The sequence below is a fragment of the Aquarana catesbeiana genome, linkage group LG12 (genome assembly GCF_042186555.1).
Source record: "Aquarana catesbeiana isolate 2022-GZ linkage group LG12, ASM4218655v1, whole genome shotgun sequence".
Taxonomy (NCBI): Eukaryota; Metazoa; Chordata; class Amphibia; order Anura; family Ranidae; genus Aquarana; species Aquarana catesbeiana.
Window position 1 is genome coordinate 142,773,785 of NC_133335.1, and position 18,117 is coordinate 142,791,901.

Consider the following 18,117-nt stretch of genomic DNA (forward strand, 5'->3'; position numbering starts at 1 on the left):
TTAACCCCTGCGGGGGTAATGCGCAGTCACAGTGTATGCCACTGTGCGGCAATCCACAGGCTGTTTCTGGGTCACGGTGATGTTTTAGGCAGCTTCTTTAACCCCTGCGGGGGTAATGCGCAGTCACAGTGTATGCCACTGTGCGGCAATCCACAGGCTGTTTCTGGGTCACGGTGACGTTTTAGGCATAAGAGAAGAAAGAGGAGATTCCATAGCGTAAAACCATAAAACACTCTTTATTGAACGCAGATGACAGAATGGTACTCATATTTAAGCAGTTTATAATAGGCAACCATGTGTCATCAAAACAGAAGAGCATCAGATTTAAGTTGGTGATCCTCTGGGATATTTAGTTAATTTTTTTTATTAATTTTTTTCATATTTAGTTAATTTTTTATTTTACAATATTGCATGTACATAGTGACATGCAATTTATTTTTAGTACTTTGGAGCAATAAATATTAAACATTTCTATGTATATGTATTTTAAATTTTATATTTTATATTTCTATGTATAATTCGATGGCCGCGCAAAAACCTAAGGGAAAATGGCCGCCGGAGGTTTCCGGTGTGCAAGCATGCAGCACATCGCACAGTATAAAAGGAGGGGAGGTGACGCAAAGGGGGCACACTCCAGTTGACGTCCCTATGACGAAACGCGTAGGGCGTGGCCTAGTTTGACGCTTTTGCATCATTTCCCAGAGGATCACCAACTTAAATCTGACGCTCTTCTGTTTTGATGACACATGGTTGCCTATTATAAACTGCTTAAATGTGAGTACCATTCTGTCATCTGCGTTCAATAAAGAGTGTTTTATGGTTTTACGCTATGGAATCTCCTCTTTCTTCTCTTATGCCTAAAACGTCACCGTGACCCAGAAACAGCCTGTGGATTGCCGCACAGTGGCATACACTGTGACTGCGCATTACCCCCGCAGGGGTTAAAGAAGCTGGTGAGTGTCCGCATGATCACAAGACATGAGCACCTGGTCACCAAGATTAATACAAATACCTGCCTTGTTTTACAAAGATGTCAAGTTTTTCACTTAAGTTGCACTGAGCACTAGTCACAATTTAACCTATGTAATTATTCAGCAATGTTATGTTTGTCAAAGACTTTTAAATCAATCACTATATGGGGTTTTTATGCGGATGGAATGATTTTGGCTAAAGTCATTTTTTGATTTCATCCCCTGTCCCCTTTCCCCCCTCCCCCAATTCAAAGGGGGCCACCCTAGCCGTTGAATTTGCTATATGCGATTTTGTTCATATTTTGTTTATAATTTATATGCGACTTTACATGTGGGATTTGGCTCCACACGACTTACAAAGTATTTTTTAAACTAGGACAATGTTACACCTACACACTCCAAAGGGGGTCACTTTGCTGTTTTATGTTTGGTTTTATTTTCGTTGAATTTTTTATTTGCAATTTTGGTCTATACTTTATATGCGACTTTACATATGGGATTTTGCTACACACGATTTACCAAGTATTTCTATGAATTAGGACAGCGCCACACCCACACACTAACCTTTCACAGGCCATTAGTATGTCTGGAAGGAGGCCAAGAAGGAGAGGCAGACAATCACAAGCTAATAAGAGAGGGCAAGCAGGCTCTGTGTCTATTGCTGGTCGTGGAGACGGTGCATCCTCATCAGCACGTGGCCGTGGGACACACTTGGCCTTTTTTTCGGCAGCTGGCCATGTTGAGCCGCAACATGCGGAAGACTTGGTAGAGTGGATGACCAAGCCGTCCTCATCCTCCTCATCCTCTCTCACCCATGCCCAGGGTACTTTGTCTGACAAAGCAGCGGCCTCTTCCCTTGGCTCAATGTCATCAGTGACTCCTTCCCTAGCCCCACCATGTCCTCCTGAGGAGTCCCTCGAACTGTTTGACCACAGTGTTGGGTACATGCTCCAGGAGGATGCCCAGCGTTTGGAAGGCTCTGATGATGATACTGAGCTCGATGAAGGCAGTAACGTGAGCATGGACAGAGGGGGTGCCCAAGAAGGACTGCAATCTGGCAGTCATGCTCCCCCTGCTGCAGCATACTGCCAGGTTTGCTCCAGTGGTGAGGAGGGAGGGGATGATGAGGTCACTGACTCAACGTGGGTGCCTGATAGGAGAGAGGAGGAGGAGGCGGCGGCACATCACCAACGAGGCAGGATGCCCTCCAGGGGCCAGCCTAAGGGCAGCACCTTGACTGCATCACACCCCAAAGCTCCACATGTGCAGGGCACTGCAGTCTCTGCACGTTATTCAAAAAGTTCTTTGGTGTGGGCCTTTTTTGAGACGAGTGCATCAGATTGCACCGCTGCTATTTGCAACATATGTCTCAAGCGTATCTCGTGTGGCCAAAACATCTCCCGCTGGGGTACCACATGCTTGACCAGACATATGTTGACCTGCCATGCAGTTCGTTGGCAAGCGTATTTAAAAGACCCACACCAAAGAACAAAGAGGACCTCTCCTTGCTCCTCATCAGCTGAGATCTCCAACCCCACTATACCTTCAGTCCTCTCTGAGACCTGCACTGAGAGGAATGAAGGTGTAGAATTAGGTGTGTCACAGCTCAGTACTTGTGGGCAATCTGCTTTTGGTACACCGACGTCAGATTGTACCAGGCAAATTTCCCTGCCCCAGCTGCTGCACCGCCGAAAGAAGTTTGCTCCCAGCCATCCACATGCCCTGTGGTTGAATGCTAGCTTGGCAAAATTGCTAGCACTTCAACTGCTGCCTTTTCAGTTGGTAGACTCTGCCCCCTTCTGTGAGTTTGTGGAATGTGCGGTTCCTCAGTGGCAGGTACCCAAACGCCACTTTTTCTCACGGAAGGCGATTCCGGCTCTCTACCGGCACGTGGAAGGCAATGTCCATGCCTCGCTGGACAGGGCGGTCAGCGGTAAGGTGCATATTACCGCTGACTCATGGTCCAGCAGGCATGGACAGGGACATTACCTAAGTTTCACGGCGCACTGGGTGACTCTGCTGGCAGCTGGGAAGGATGCAGTACAAGGTGCAGTAGTGTTGGAGGTTGTTCCGCCACCACGCCTCCAAAATGCTAATGATTGTGACACACCTCTGTCCACCACCCCCTCCTCTTCTTCTTCCTCCATGGCCTCTTCCTGTGCTTTGTCCGCGGAACCAGCGGTGCTCCGTAGCCGTTCAAGGGGCTACGCAAGTACGCAGGCCAAAAGATGCCATGCGGTGCTTGAGCTGGTGTGCTTGGGGGACAGGAGCCACACTGGGGCAGAGGTTCTGTCAGCTCTGCAGGGGCAGGTTCAGAGGTGGTTGACGCCACGCCACCTTAAGGCAGGAATGGTGGTTTGTGACAATGGCACCAACCTCCTCTCTGCCCTCCGACAGGGACAAATGACCCATGTGCCCTGTTTGGCTCACGTCCTTAACTTGGTGGTGCAGCGGTTCTTAGGCAGGTACCCCGGCTTACAGGATGTCCTGAGGCAGGCCAGGAAAGTCTGTGTGCATTTCCGCCGGTCATATAATGCCAGTGCTCGGCTGATGGACCTCCAAAAGGAGCTTAACCTGCCCAAGAACCGCCTAATCTGTGACATGTCCACCAGGTGGAACTCAACGTTGGCCATGCTGCAGCGGCTGCACACGCAGTAGAGGGCCATCAATGAGTACCTGTGTGACTATGGCACCAGGACAGGGTCAGGGGAGCTTGGTTTTTTTCCCCACGCCAGTGAGCCATGATCAGGGATGCATGCACTGTCCTGTCACCATTTGAGGAGGCCACGAGGATGGTGAGCAGTGACAGTGCATGCATCAGTGACACTGTCCCCCTTGTCCACCTGTTAGAGCACACACTGCGTGGAATAATGGACAGGGCACTTGAGGCAGAACAGAGGCAGGAAGAGGAGGACTTCCTTAGCTCTCAAGGCCCCCTTTATCCAGACAGTATTCCTGCGTGCCCGCCGATCACACAGGAAGAGGAGGAGGAGGAGGAAGATTGTGTCAGTATGGAGGTGGAGCCTGGCACTCAGCATCAGCAGCAGTCTTTAAGGGATCAGTCCCAAGAAACACATGGACTTGTACGTGGCTGGGAGGAGATGGCTGCAGACCATATCGTCCTTAGTGACCCAGAGGACTCCGGACCGAATGCCTCAGCAAACCTACACTGCATGGCCTCCCTGATCCTGCAAAGCCTGCGTAAGGATCCTCGTATTCGTGGTATCAAGGAGAAGGACCAATACTGGCTGGCAACCCTCCTTGGTCCACGTTACAAGGGTAAGGTTGCGGACCTTATCTTGCCATCGCAGAGGGAGCAGAGGATGAAACTTCTTCGGGAGGCCTTGAAGAAAGGTCTGTGCAACGCGTTCCCAGAGACTGGGAGGTTACAAACTCCTGTTTCTGGACAACGTGTTGCTGAGGCTTTGGTCAGTCAAAGAAGGAGCGGTGGAGAAGGTGGCCGTCTGACGATGCGTTCAGACAATTTTTTGGTCTGCAGCCCCAAGGTATGATCGGTTCCAGCAACCATCGCCAGCGTATGTTTTACATGGTGCAGGAATACCTAGGGGCAAGATCTGACTTAGACACCTTTCCCACCGAAAATCCTCTGGGTTACTGGGTCTTGAGGATGGATCACTGGCCAGAGCTTGCACAGTATGCAATTGAGCTACTGGCCTGTCCTGCATCCAGCGTTCTTTCGGAACGCACATTCAGTGCTGCTGGAGGCTTTGTAACCGATCACAGGGTGCGTCTGTCCACCGACTCGGTCGATCGACTGACCTTCATAAAAATGAATCAGCCTTGGATCACCACCAGCTACCAAGCACCTGATGCTGATGTAACCGAATATTTTTTTTTTTAATCTCAGATCCCTTCAAAGACTGCCTATGCTGATGCTGAGTGACTATCCCTGAGTAATTATCCTCTTCCTCCTCAATCATCACGCTGATAGCTTGTAAGAACATTTTTGGTTCTGGGCGCCACCACCAGTGCCTAAGGCCCAATTTTTCAGCCCCTGTTTAACAGGGGCGTGTAATTAAAATTTTTGATGCAATACTTTGCAGCAGGGCTCGTTTCTGCGTTACAACTAGAGTATCTGTGAGGGGTTGCAGTGTTGTGGCACCAGCACCAGTGCCTAAGGCCCAATTTTTCAGCCCCTGTTTAACAGGGGCATGTAATTACAATTTTTGATGCAATACTTTGCAGCAGGGCTCATTTCTGCGTTCCGGCTAGAGTATCTGTGAGAGGTTGCAGTGTTGTGGCACCAGCACCAGTGCCTAAGGCCCAATTTTTCAGCCCCTGTTTAACAGGGGCGTGTAATTACAATTTTTGATGCAATACTTTGCAGCAGGGCTAATTTCTGCGTTCCAACTAGAGTATCTGTGAGGGGTTGCAGTGTTGTGGCACCAGCACCAGTGCCTAAGGCCTAATTTTTCAGCCCCTGTTCAACAGGGGCATGTAATTACAATTCTTGATCTAATATTTCACAGCAGGGCCCATTTCTGCACCCACCAAGAGCGAGTGAGGACTTACAGTGTTGTGGCACCACCACCACCAAAGGCCCAATTTTTCTGCCTTTGTTCAACAGGGGCATGTAATTACAATTCTTGATCTAATATTTCACAGCAGGGCCCATTTCTGCACCCACCAAGAGCGAGTGAGGACTTACAGTGTTGTGGCACCACCAACACCAAAGGCCCAATTTTTCTGCCCTTGTTCAACAGGGGCATGTAATTACAATTCTTGATCTAATATTTCACAGCAGGGCCCATTTCTGCACCCACCAAGAGCGAGTGAGGACTTACAGTGTTGTGGCACCAGCACCACCACCACCACCACCAAAGGCCCAATTTTTCTGTCCTTGTTCAACAGGGGCATGTAATTACAATTCTTGATCTAATATTTCACAGCGGGGCCCTGTGAGGGCTTACAGTGTTGTGGCCACAACAACACCTAAGGCCCAAATTTCTGCTGAGTATATAGGGCAGGCCCCTACTTTCAAACATCTAACTTACAAACGACTCCTACTTGCAAACGGAAGGAGACAACAGGAAGTGAGATGAAATCTACCCCTAGGAAGGGAAATTCTCTCCTGTAAGAGTTAATATGGGAAAAACATTTCTCCTTTCCACTGATGCTTTCCAATCCATTGGGACAAAAAGTGAGGTGAAATCTTCTGAAGAGGAGGAAAGACAGCAAAACAAATGTCACAGGGGTGATAACCCTTCCCTATGTTTTCCAAAAAGCTTAAAGATTTTTTGGCTGGAGCTAAACACGTTAAAAATGTACCCGTTAAAAATTACAAACATATTCTACTTAACAACAAACCTACAGTCCCTGTCTTGTTTGCACCGCCTGTATACTGCTGTTCAGAGTATATAGGGCCTGGTGGCCCCACACCTTTCCTTATTTTAATTTGGGTGCAGGGTTCCTCTTAATATCCATACAAGACCCAAAGGGCCTGGTAATGGTCTGGGGGGTACCCATGCCGTTTGTCTCACTGATTTTCATCCATATTGCCACAACCCGACATTACATTAAACCCACAAGCAGTTTTAAATGAGATTTTTTCCTTTAAAAATGACATTTTGTGCAAGTACTGTTCTAAACACGGGAAACACACGCCACTTTACAGGCATACTATAGACACACCCCAGGTACGATATTTAAAGGAATATTTCACTTTTTTTTTTTTTTACTTTAAGCATCATTAAAATCACTGCTCCCGAAAAAACGGCCGTTTTTAAAAGTTTTTTTTTGCATTGATACATGTCCCCTGGGGTAGGACCCGGGTCCCCAAACCGTTTTTAGGACAATACCATGCAAATTAGCCTTTAAAATGAGCACTTTTGATTTCGAACGTTCGAGTCCCATAGACGTCAATGGGGTTCTAACGTTCGTGCGAATTTTCGGTCCGTTCGCAGGTTCTGGTGCGAACCGAACCGGGGGGTGTTCGGCTCATCCCTAGTCGCGGCTATAATGAATTGTCGGTCCGACAATACACACAAAAGTTCATTGATAAAAACGGCATGGGATTTGCCCACAGGGGAACCCCAAACCAAAATTAAAAAAATGCGTGGGGGTCCCCCTAAATTCCATTCCAGGCCCTTCAGGTCTGGTATAGATATTAAGGGGAACCTGTCACAGACCTAGCCGGGACAGAGGCTGTTGGAGAGGACTGTATGCAAGCCTGTTGCCTTTTGATTATGGGCCCTGGATTTTCAATGGATTCATTCTGTTGGGACACATCCTGTGAGGAGATGCTGGTGTCATCAACCTGTGTTTATGTTAATTGAATGAGCTAATGACATTGTCCTCTATACAATGTAGGAGACGGGACGACTGCTATTGTGTTAATTAACTGTATGAAGCTCGGTGACCACAAGTCTGGGCGAAAGGTCATGTCTCAGTCACCTAGGCTGTATAAAGGATTAGATAATTAGCTCATGTTAATTAAGTTACAGTTGTATTGTTAGAGGAGGTTCCAACGGCATATAAAGTCTTGTAACTTTGATTCATAATAAACAGTCCATGTTAGCAGTGAAGCAAGTGTCGCCTTGTTTTCTGCTCAGAGAGGTTGGAATATCTGATATCTGTATACAGACTGGGAAGAAGTGGTATATGACGGAAGCACTCAAGCGGAGTGTGGGACGTTCCGTGACATTGGTGGCAAGCAGCGGGAAAGCTTCCTACAGACTGGGACATCCAAACTTCCATCTGGATCCAAGGTCCAGATAGCAGGAGAGGAGAGGAGAGGTACAGATACCTGCCGCCATGGATGAGGAATTCAGAAGGAGGCTGCGAGAGATGCAGATACAGCACAGAGGACCAGTATCGGAGCAGGTCCTGCTGGGATGGTGTGATTCTATTCGCTGCAAACTCTGGAAGGAAGCGCTAGCCCGTGAGCAGCGACATCAGGGAAAAATTCTCCCCTCCATCAAGGAAAGGTACTGGTCGCAGTACGGACTGCGGGTGCGGTTTTTGGGAGAAAAACCACACAAGAAGCAGACAGCTGAATTAAGCAGGCTGGTCTGGGCAGAGATAAAGCTGGATGAGAGCTACAGAGCCCTCCGGTGGCATGTATCCCAAGCATGTCCCTGGATAGCGGATGACAGCCCAATGGAAGGCTTAAGCTACGGTGGCTTGGGACTGTTGTTTGTGAAGCTGACAGGGGACCCTAACTTTGGGAGTGATTTGGGGTGGCGGGTGGACGAAATCATGGATTTCAGAGAAGGGCTACTGAACATTTCGGAAGTGCACTGGGCACTGGAAGATTTGGAGTTTCTGGCCGTTCAGGAATGGGAGCTAGAGATCGCCTACAGACGGCTGCTAGACATTGCTCAGTGCCAGGGCTGGGCTCCCTTTGCCTGGGACTATCAGGAAATACCAGCTGACAACCCTGAAATCCTGGCTGAAGAGTCGGCAATGTGGCAGAGCAATAGTGTGCTTTGCCAACCTGCCCCCGCAGCTATGGAGGCGGAGGTCTTATGGCGGATGCAGCAAGTGCTGACTGACCTTGATGATCCTGTTTCTGCATGGGATGATCTTGGATGGAGGAATGTGCCTGTCCAGCAGTATGCCAGAGAATCTGCAGCGGAAAATCTGGAGATTGCCATCCCCACACCTGAAGTGCTGACAACCGGGCAGAGCTCTGCTAACCTCTGCCCAGCACTGATAGCATCTTCTGGATTCCATGGACAGGAGATGGTGAACCTCCATCCCCAGATACCAGTTGCAGAGACGGGGGATTTAATAGACTTTTCTGCTGAGGAAGAACAACCTGATGAGCCTCCAGCAGAAGAGCTGCTATCAGGGCCAAAGTTCACTGTGTTCTGCCCAGCACCGGCCTTCTTGAGAGAAGAGGTAGTCGGCCTTTCTCCCACAACACTGACAGGGACATGTGATTTTCTGCCAGCAGCATCTATGGAGTTAAAACAAACTTCTCCAGCTGAAGATCTGGTAAATGAACAGAGGGTCCAAGACCTCTGTCCCACACTTTTACCAATTCCAGAGACTGGGGATTTAATAGACGTTTCTGTAGAGGAGGAACCACCTGGCAAACCCCCAGCAGAAGTGCTGGCAACCGGACAGAGGGTCCAAGACCTCTGCCCCACAACTGCAGCAATTGTGGAGGCTCAGGCTGAGAAGATGGCAATCACTTCCCAGCAGCAGATACAGGGGGAGAAGGGAGAGGAGGTGTGTGTTGTCCCTCCCCAACAGTTGGCCAGGGTGGAGGAAGTGGGCTTTCCTCCCCAGCAAAGATCCGTGTACCTGGGAGACAGTACCATCGACATGTCGTCCCAGCAGCCAGATGAGGGAATGGAAAAGGAAGCAGCCGGCTCACCTCCCCAATGGCAGCTACACAGTTTGGGAGTGGAGGAAGCCAGCCTCCTGCCCCAACAGTTAGCCGGAGCAGAGGATGCGGAGTCCCCAGCAGAAGTGCTGGCAACAGGGCAGAGTGCTACCAACCTCTGCCCAGCACTGGCAACAACTACAGAGTTCCAGGGAGGCGGGGCAGTCGGCCTCCCTCTCCAACAGTTAGCCGGAACAGATGGTGTGGGGTTTCCAGCAGAAGGGCTGGCAACAGGGCCGAGGACTGCTGGACTCTGCCCTCAACTAACAGAGGATGGATTTCCTGTGAAGGTGGATGGGACTTCAGTCTCCACCTGTATACCCCAGGGATGCTGGGCAGTGGGCCCCGATCCCCAACAGCATGACAGAGTGAGCCCAGACACCCTGTCTTCTCTCCAGCGGCAGAAAGGATTCCAGGGAGAAGAGCCAGTCCAGGTCTCTCCCCAGCGGCAGATATGTTCTCTGAGAGAGGCAGAGGTTGGCTGGGTGAGTAATACTCTGTTTGGAACAATTTGTTTGGGGTACTGTGTGGGTACAGGCAGTAGAGGACTGGAACTATGGACTAACTTCGGAGTCAACCCGTCTGGGGTCTCCTCCTGTGTTAGTCTCCTGCCGAAAGGGGAGAAATGTCACAGACCTAGCCGGGACAGAGGCTGTTGGAGAGGACTGTATGCAAGCCTGTTGCCTTTTGATTATGGGCCCTGGATTTTCAATGGATTCATTCTGTTGGGACACATCCTGTAAGGAGATGCTGGTGTCATCAACCTGTGTTTATGTTAATTGAATGAGCTAATGACATTGTCCTCTATACAATGTAGGAGACGGGACGACTGCTATTGTGTTAATTAACTGTATGAAGCTCGGTGACCACAAGTCTGGGCGAAAGGTCATGTCTCAGTCACCTAGGCTGTATAAAGGATTAGATAATTAGCTCATGTTAATTAAGTTACAGTTGTATTGTTAGAGGAGGTTCCAACGGCATATAAAGTCTTGTAACTTTGATTCATAATAAACAGTCCATGTTAGCAGTGAAGCAAGTGTCGCCTTGTTTTCTGCTCAGAGAGGTTGGAATATCTGATATCTGTATACAGACTGGGAGGAAGTGGTATATGACGGAAGCACTCAAGCGGAGTGTGGGACGTTCCGTGACAGAACCTTACGCCAAAATTAAAAAAAAAAACATGGCGTGGGGGTCCCCCTAAATTCCATACCAGGCCTTTCAGGTCTGGTATGGATATTAAGGGGAACCCTGCGCCAAATTTTTTTTTAAAAATGGCGTGGGGTCCTCCCAAAATTCCATACCAGACCCTTATACGAGCACGCAACCTGGCAGGCAGCAGGAAAAGAGGGGGGATGAGAGAGAGCCCCCCTGAACCGTACCAGGCCACATGCCCTCAACATTGGGCGGGTGCTTTGAGGTAGCCCCCCAAAGCACCTTGTCCCTATGTTGATGGGGAGAAGGGCCTCATCCCCACAACCCTTGCCCGGTGGCTGTGGGGGTCTGCGGGCAGGGGGCTTATCGGAATATGGAAGCCCTTTTTAACAAGGGAACCCCCAGATCCTGCCCCCCCCCGTGTGAATTGGCAATGGGGTACACATGTACCCCTACCATTTCACAAAAAAAGTGTCAAAAAGGTTAAAAAACACAAGAGACGGTTTTTGACAAGTCCTTTATTAATTTCTTCTTCTTTCCGCTTCTTCTTCCATCTTCTTTCTTCTGGTGTTCCTTCGGTGTTCTTCATCAAATAGCCAATGATCTAAGTTCCAATATATACACACTTGTAAAACCCCACCCCTCCTCACCCCCCTTCCATATGCTAAGACATTGCCACATTCCCTCAAGGGTGGGGGGTTGAAGAGTCCTATTCCCTCACATAAGCCAGATGGGGTGAGGGGCTCACTTAAGCTAGGACACCAGCTACTATTTTCTGACCAGGTTATTCCTGTTCCCTTCCCACCTCCCACCTCCCACCTCCTTTGAAGTGACATTATTGTGCTACCAATTGGTCAGATAGCTAGTCCAGATAACATTCCACAGCAGGGTAAGATGTCTCTCTTGATTCTAAATATGTTCTGAAACTATAGAGTCAATGAAAGATCACTGTAAGTCACATTAATAATAAAGTCCATCACTTCAGGGCCCAAATCTCCACCACAGTCCCCCCTGAAGTTCATTCTTGAAATTATGCCCTCCCTCAATGATCCTGTACCCACCCACAGCAGTCCAGAAGCCCCGACCCTTCCCCACCACCATTGAGGCCTCCTCTTCCTTTCTTGAACACGCTGGAACCCATTGAGGTAGACTTGAGACAGCAAAGCAATCCTGGTGCCTTTGAGACTTCATATCCGAACCATGAGTGCTTGTACTACAATGTTTCATCGCCCCCCTGCCTTGGAAGAGCGCAACTCCAGCATGGTGGGATGGTGATGGTGGGATCCTGACATATCTATTCCTGTAACTTGGGGATATGGTGTAATAATTGTAACGACTGGATCGGACCACGTGACAGCACTTTACAGCATGGTAAAGGAAAGTTCAGGAGAGTCTTATTTGTGGCACCTTTGTCTCAAGAAATGACTTGGTTGTCTTCCCGTGGTGGTTGGGCGGGCCTCCGGACAGTTGTGCATGAATACAAAAAAGAGAGAGAAAGTCAGTGTACAGTTATTGGAGGAATGCCAGGCAGGAGCAGTGGTGTGGCCATTAGGGCTAAATGCTTATAAGGGGTGTAATGTAGAGGTGCGCATCTTCACTGGTCTCATGATTTGATTCGATTATGATTATCTGGTCAAAGATTTGATTCGATTCCACGATGCATCACGATTACCGACGAACTCCCACTTCTGCTTGGGCCGCCTAGGTGGCCCTTCCACCCTGCAATCTTCTGGGACACATCACAGGTCCCAAAAGATTGCTTGGCCATTCAGGACAGCGCAGTGAGACGTGCGCACCCGGCTGTGAAGCTGCAAGCTGTCACAGCCGGATGCCCACAGTACTATTGCCAGCGCCATGGACAGGCGGGGGAGAGAAGGGAGGGTTCGGGTGGCCACGTCACTGGATTGGGGGACAGGTGAGTGTCTTTTTATTAAAAGAAGATACACTTTTTTTGTAGCTGCCAACTTTTAATAAACAAAAAAATTTACTAGAACTTTGAATTGACGTCCTTTTTTCCCCACAAATAGAGCTTTCTTTTGGTGGTATTTGATCATCTCTGCGGTTTTTATTTTTTGCGCTATAAACAAAAAAAAGCAACAATTTTGAAAAAAACACAATATTTTTTTACTTTTTGCTATAATATCTCCATTTTTTTCAAGGAGGAAAAAAGGGATCACTGGTGCTCCTTAATCCATATAGAATCCTGTAGAAGAATCATCCCCCTCTGACTTTTCTTGTCTGCTGATTGTTCTCATCTGAAGGGATGCCAGGGATGCCAGTGCAGTGATAGCTCAGACCATCTCACAAAAGAAAACTTCCTCTGCTCACTTCTCTGCCAGGCTGAGCTATCACTGCATGGGCTTTCCCCAGCATCCATCCAAACATGCCGTCACTTCTAGCAGCTCCTCAGTTTGCCTTTATGACTACTTGACAAAACTCTTCCTCACTTCAGTCAGCAAATGAAGTTTTCTCAGAAGCTCCATTGAAAGCCACTCCATCCAGTGCCTGCACCAAGTCAGGAAGACCGAGGGACGAAGAATGTGATGGACAGGCCTCCCTGTGCACCCATTGGCTGAGGAGGCAGCAGGAGGCGGTGCCACCTATAGGCGGTACCGCCTCCTGCTGCCGCCTCTGCCAATGGGTATCTCAAGTTCCCTCATTAGTCCCTCCCTGAGTCCTGACATCGCTCTGGAGTCCTGGCCTGCTAGTGGGTGGGCTAGGAGGATGGGCTGTCTGTACCCCTTTATCAGTGGCCCTGATCATAGGCACCTCTGATGTGACTGCCCGTGCCCGTGCCCGTGCTCTCAAGTCTCACGTTTCTCCTGATGTCAGCAGGGAATTCTCAGCCCCGCCTGCCTCTCTTCTGATTTGATAGTGACAGTCAGCAGGCGGGGCTGAGAATTCTCCACTGACGTGAGAAGAGCTGGAAGTGAGAGGAGAGAGGCGGGCATTGTACACGACGGGATACGATCGAAGCGCTCTCCTGGGAGGGGCAATGACGTCACGGCAATCGATTTCTACAGTCGCATGCATCGATGCCGCATTGGGGACACCCGAATCGCGATGCATCGATGCAGCGATTAATTTCAGCACCCCTAGTGTAATGTGTAATGCTATTGCCAGGTCCCTGGGTTCACCACACCTGCTCACGGGGCTCAGGTTAAAGCAATAGGCAGACTAGGGGAGGGAGAATTACATTATGACATAAGACCTGGATGTCCAGGGATACTTTGTGAAATATGGTACTTGTATGTTTCAGGAAACCATTCTATAGGACCCACTGGACTTTTAAAAATGGAGTCCGGCAGAAACGGTAAACAATTCACAGCTCATCTCTGATATTCAAACAAAAGTTACACAAGACTAATGCCCCGTACACACGGTCGGACATTGATTGGACATCCTAGGATTTTTTTCGATGGATGTTGGCTCAAACTTGTTTTGCGTACACGCGGTCGCACAAAGTTGTCGGAATTTCCGATTGCCAAGAACGCGGTGACGTAAACCACGTACGACGAGACTAGAAAAGGCCAGTTCAGAACCAAGCGCGGCACCCTTTGGGCTCCTTTTGATAATCTCGTGTTAGTAAAAGTTTGGTGAGAGAAGATTCGCGCTTTTTCAGACTCGTGGTTTTCAGATCATTTTCTGCTGTTCAGGTTGTGCTTGTGGGTTTGTATGTGCTCTTCAGTGCATGCAAGCAAGCTCCACGTGACTTATTAGTCATTGTGTTCTTGTTCGTTCGTTACTGTTTTTCAGGTCGCTCTTCACAGGCCTTGCTGTTCTTCAGTGCGTTCTGTTACTTCGTTCTGAGCAGCCGACCATTTTCTAGCCATGTTGCGTATACGTACTCCTTGTAGAGTTCGTGCTGTGCGGGGGCTTGGTGTTGGGGTCCTGACCTTGACACAAGCCCAGTCCATGAACAGGGTGGGGAGGAGTTCATGGACCAAGAATTGGTTGCTTCAGCGTGACCAGTTCTGTCATATGCCTTTGCTCCATGAGATCTGTGAGAATAATCCTGATGATTTCAGGAACTTTCTCCGGATGATGGACCCCGTATTTCACCGTTTGTTGGCTTTGCTGACCCCCTATATTAGCAGGCAGGATACCTGCATGAGGCAAGCCATCCTTCCGGAGCAGAGGCTCGTCACCACCCTGCGGGACTTGGCGACGGGGAGAAGCCTGCAGGACCTCAAGTCCTCAACAGGCATGTCCCCCCGGGCTCTGGGGATCATTATCCCAGAGACCTGTTCTGCCATCATCCAGGTCCTGCAGAAGGAGTATATTAAGGTAAGATTTTTATCCTTTAACATCACATTTTATTGTATTTAATGTTTGATAATATATTTTATTTCTTTCCTCATTCCCTAATTACCATGATTGTAATATGCTGTGAATGTCCCCTTTGTCCTCATTCATGCTGGATTTTTATGTAATTATTTTTTTTGTCCTTCATACATATGTGCCTTCACTTACCTCCCCAGCATGCTCTCCTGCCCCTATATTCACCTCATGTAGTCACTTAACAATGTATTTTATCAGCTCTATAGTAGTGCTTTACCCCAAACACCCCCTAAAATGTTTTTAAATTTGATTTGTAATTTAAATTCAGGCAGAGTGCCAGAGGCTGTTTTTAGGGGTCCCCAAATCATTTGGAACCCTCCCTCCCCCCAACTGCTAAGTCAGCTGATACCAATTTTCTATCTATCCTCAATCTTCTATCTGCTGACTTTGCCAAACCCATACACACTATACCCATCTCTTTGTGGTCAGATGTATGGATGAATTCCCCAAAGCATGTAGTGCAAGGGCCTGCCTGTATACTTTAAAATGGTAATGTTTAAAGTTTTTGTATACTATTATTATCTTGATAGGTAATGGCAGAATGTCCAAATGTGCTCAAATGTGTACAGTGTGTATTTATATCTTTGTATTATGACACTTCTTACCTGTCCAGTGGGCTGCCAATAGTGTAACTAAGGAGGGGTTGTTGAAAGTAATACACATTATTTAGGCATTCATCTCTCAATGAAGTGGAGAGGGTTACCTGTCCAAGAGCTCCCCCCCTATAATGTTAGAAATTGCCCAAGAGAGGGGGGAGGGGGGATATGATAGGTGTACCTTTTTTGGTGTTGAAAAATTCCCATTAATAAATGTTATCTTGATGTTGGCCAAGAATGTTTGTGTCTAATCTGCTTTCCATGTTTTAATGTGCAAAAAGACTAATTTTTTTTGTTTTCCTCAACAGTTTCCTTCCACGCCACAGGAATGGCAGACTGTGGCCTCCCACTTTGCCCAGCGGTGGGACTTTCCTAACTGTGGAGGGGCAATTGATGGGAAACACACCCACATCATCCCACCACCCAACTCGGGGTTGTACTATTATAATTATAAGGGGTTCAGTAGTATTGAGATGTTGGTTGTGGTGTCGGCTACTTATAAGCTCCTGTATGTGGACGTGGGGAAGAATGGCCGTATGTCCGATTGAAACTGCACTTGTAGTGCAAAGTGGATTTGCCCTTATGAAATAACACCCATTGTCACAGAAAGCAGCAATTAGAGCACCACAAAAGTGTTGTAGCGTTGAGACAATTATCCACACATTCTTGATTAACAATCTTTTTAATACCTGCACAATCACATGTGCATTTTTACAAGGTTTTTAAAACAAACCAACATGTTTGTTGTATAACAATTTTTGGGGTGGCATTATAAAAGTAGAAATGTCCATTTAAGATAAAACAGGCATGTTTCAAACCCACAAGAAAGACACAAATCTTGAACTTACAAAGTTCACATTTGGTAGAACTTGAAGGCAATATCAGACCTGAGTATTTAGGAACTGTGTTTGATATTGCGTTCAGATGGGGTGAAGCCAGACCAGGAAAAGCCAAATTTTGAAGATGCACACAAATAGCCGAATGTCAACATGTGCTACCTGCCATCACGGGGGATCAAGGAACGTGTTTTGGGGGAGCAACCCCTTCATCTCAGCTACTTTATTATTAAGGAAGGGGTTGCACCCCCAAAACACGTCCATTGATCTCCCGTGATGGCAGATAGTACATGTTGACACACTGTGTGCCTCTTCAAAATGTGGCTTTTCTACAATTCGACAAAAAATTTTAAAATTGTAGCACACCATAAAAGAAAGGGCTTTGGAGGGGTTTAAAACTCTCCCCAAAACACCAATGATGTTCTTATTTTTTTGAATAACATAATTGATGTTTTTCTTGATGTTTTCCAAAGCAACATTACACCCCATGATCTCCCCAATCAGGATCTGTGCACTTTCCGAGGTGAAATACCCTGGACCCACAACATCACGATCACCTAAAAAGATAGAAACCAAAAAAAAACATGTATTATAAATATGCCGGCATCCATCTCTTACCTGAGCCTGTGGTCGCAGACACTCACCTGTTGTGGTGACAATTTCCACCACGTCTTCCTCCTCCTGCTCTTCTTGTCTTTGTGGGATCTCCCCTTCTTCCAGAGGTGGGGGGTCTCTGGTCTCCTCGGATGAGGGGTGTCCTCTGAGTCTTTTCTCCCCTATGTGAAAAAAAAATGGTATACTTAGCACACAGATATTTGATGGCAGAACTATAAATATGAAACATTGCATGGAAGTGGGGTACAATTGTCGATTTTGGCAGAGTTCCAAGATGTAGAATTTTTTGGGTCCTTTGTCAAGCTTCAATACTTTACCTGTCTTGTACAAGCTTCACAGATGGAGACACTCCTATAGTATACACTGTGGCACCTGTGTGGGCCCCCTAATAAAAAGGGTGTTCTTGTGTCCCACACTAGTGTCCAGATGTGTAAACAGCTGCTGAGTGTCCTCTCCTTACACAGAATCTAGTTTGCATTTCATTCTAGTAACAAACCCATCTACACAACCAAATTATTTTCATACAAGTAGGCCCTAAAAAATGTGGTCAAATGCATATGGCCAAAACAATGGTGTTTTATAGGCCGAAATAAAAATGTTTGAGACGAACAAATAATGTGCCCATGAACATGAAAATTGCCATTTTAAACTGTACAACAGTTCAGAAAAGCACATGGATCAGCACGAACGTAATAAACACAAAAAGAATAGGAACACAGCACAACTACTTACTTTTTTGCAGCACTCTCCGGATCTTTGTGTACTGCTCGTGCTCTCTTAATTTCAGGTCCAACCACCTCTTTCTGAGCTGATCTTTCGATCGTCCTACCCTGAAATTCCGGTGCAGACTTTTGACCACTTTCGTCATGATCTTGGCCTTTCTGACATTGGGGTTGGGGTAAGGTCCATACTTTTCATCATAGTCGGCCCTCTTCAGGATGTCGACCATCTCCAACATCTCCCCAAAGGACATATTTGATGCCTTAAATCTTCTCCCTATGGATCCAGACGTTTCCGGCTTCGGGCTTACCTCCACCTCCTCCTTGTTGCTATAATTAGCATGCACCTGCTCTGACTCCGCCATGTGCTCTTCCCCCACTGCGCCGAACGAAAAGGGGCGGGAAATAGACTAGAAAGAACGTCAGGGGCGGGCGGAGTTACACGCATGCGCAGTGTGTATAAAGCAGAACACGCTTGCGTAGTACGTATGATCTGTGAGCGGAGGAGGGAGTATGGGAGGCGCCGGTCGTGAT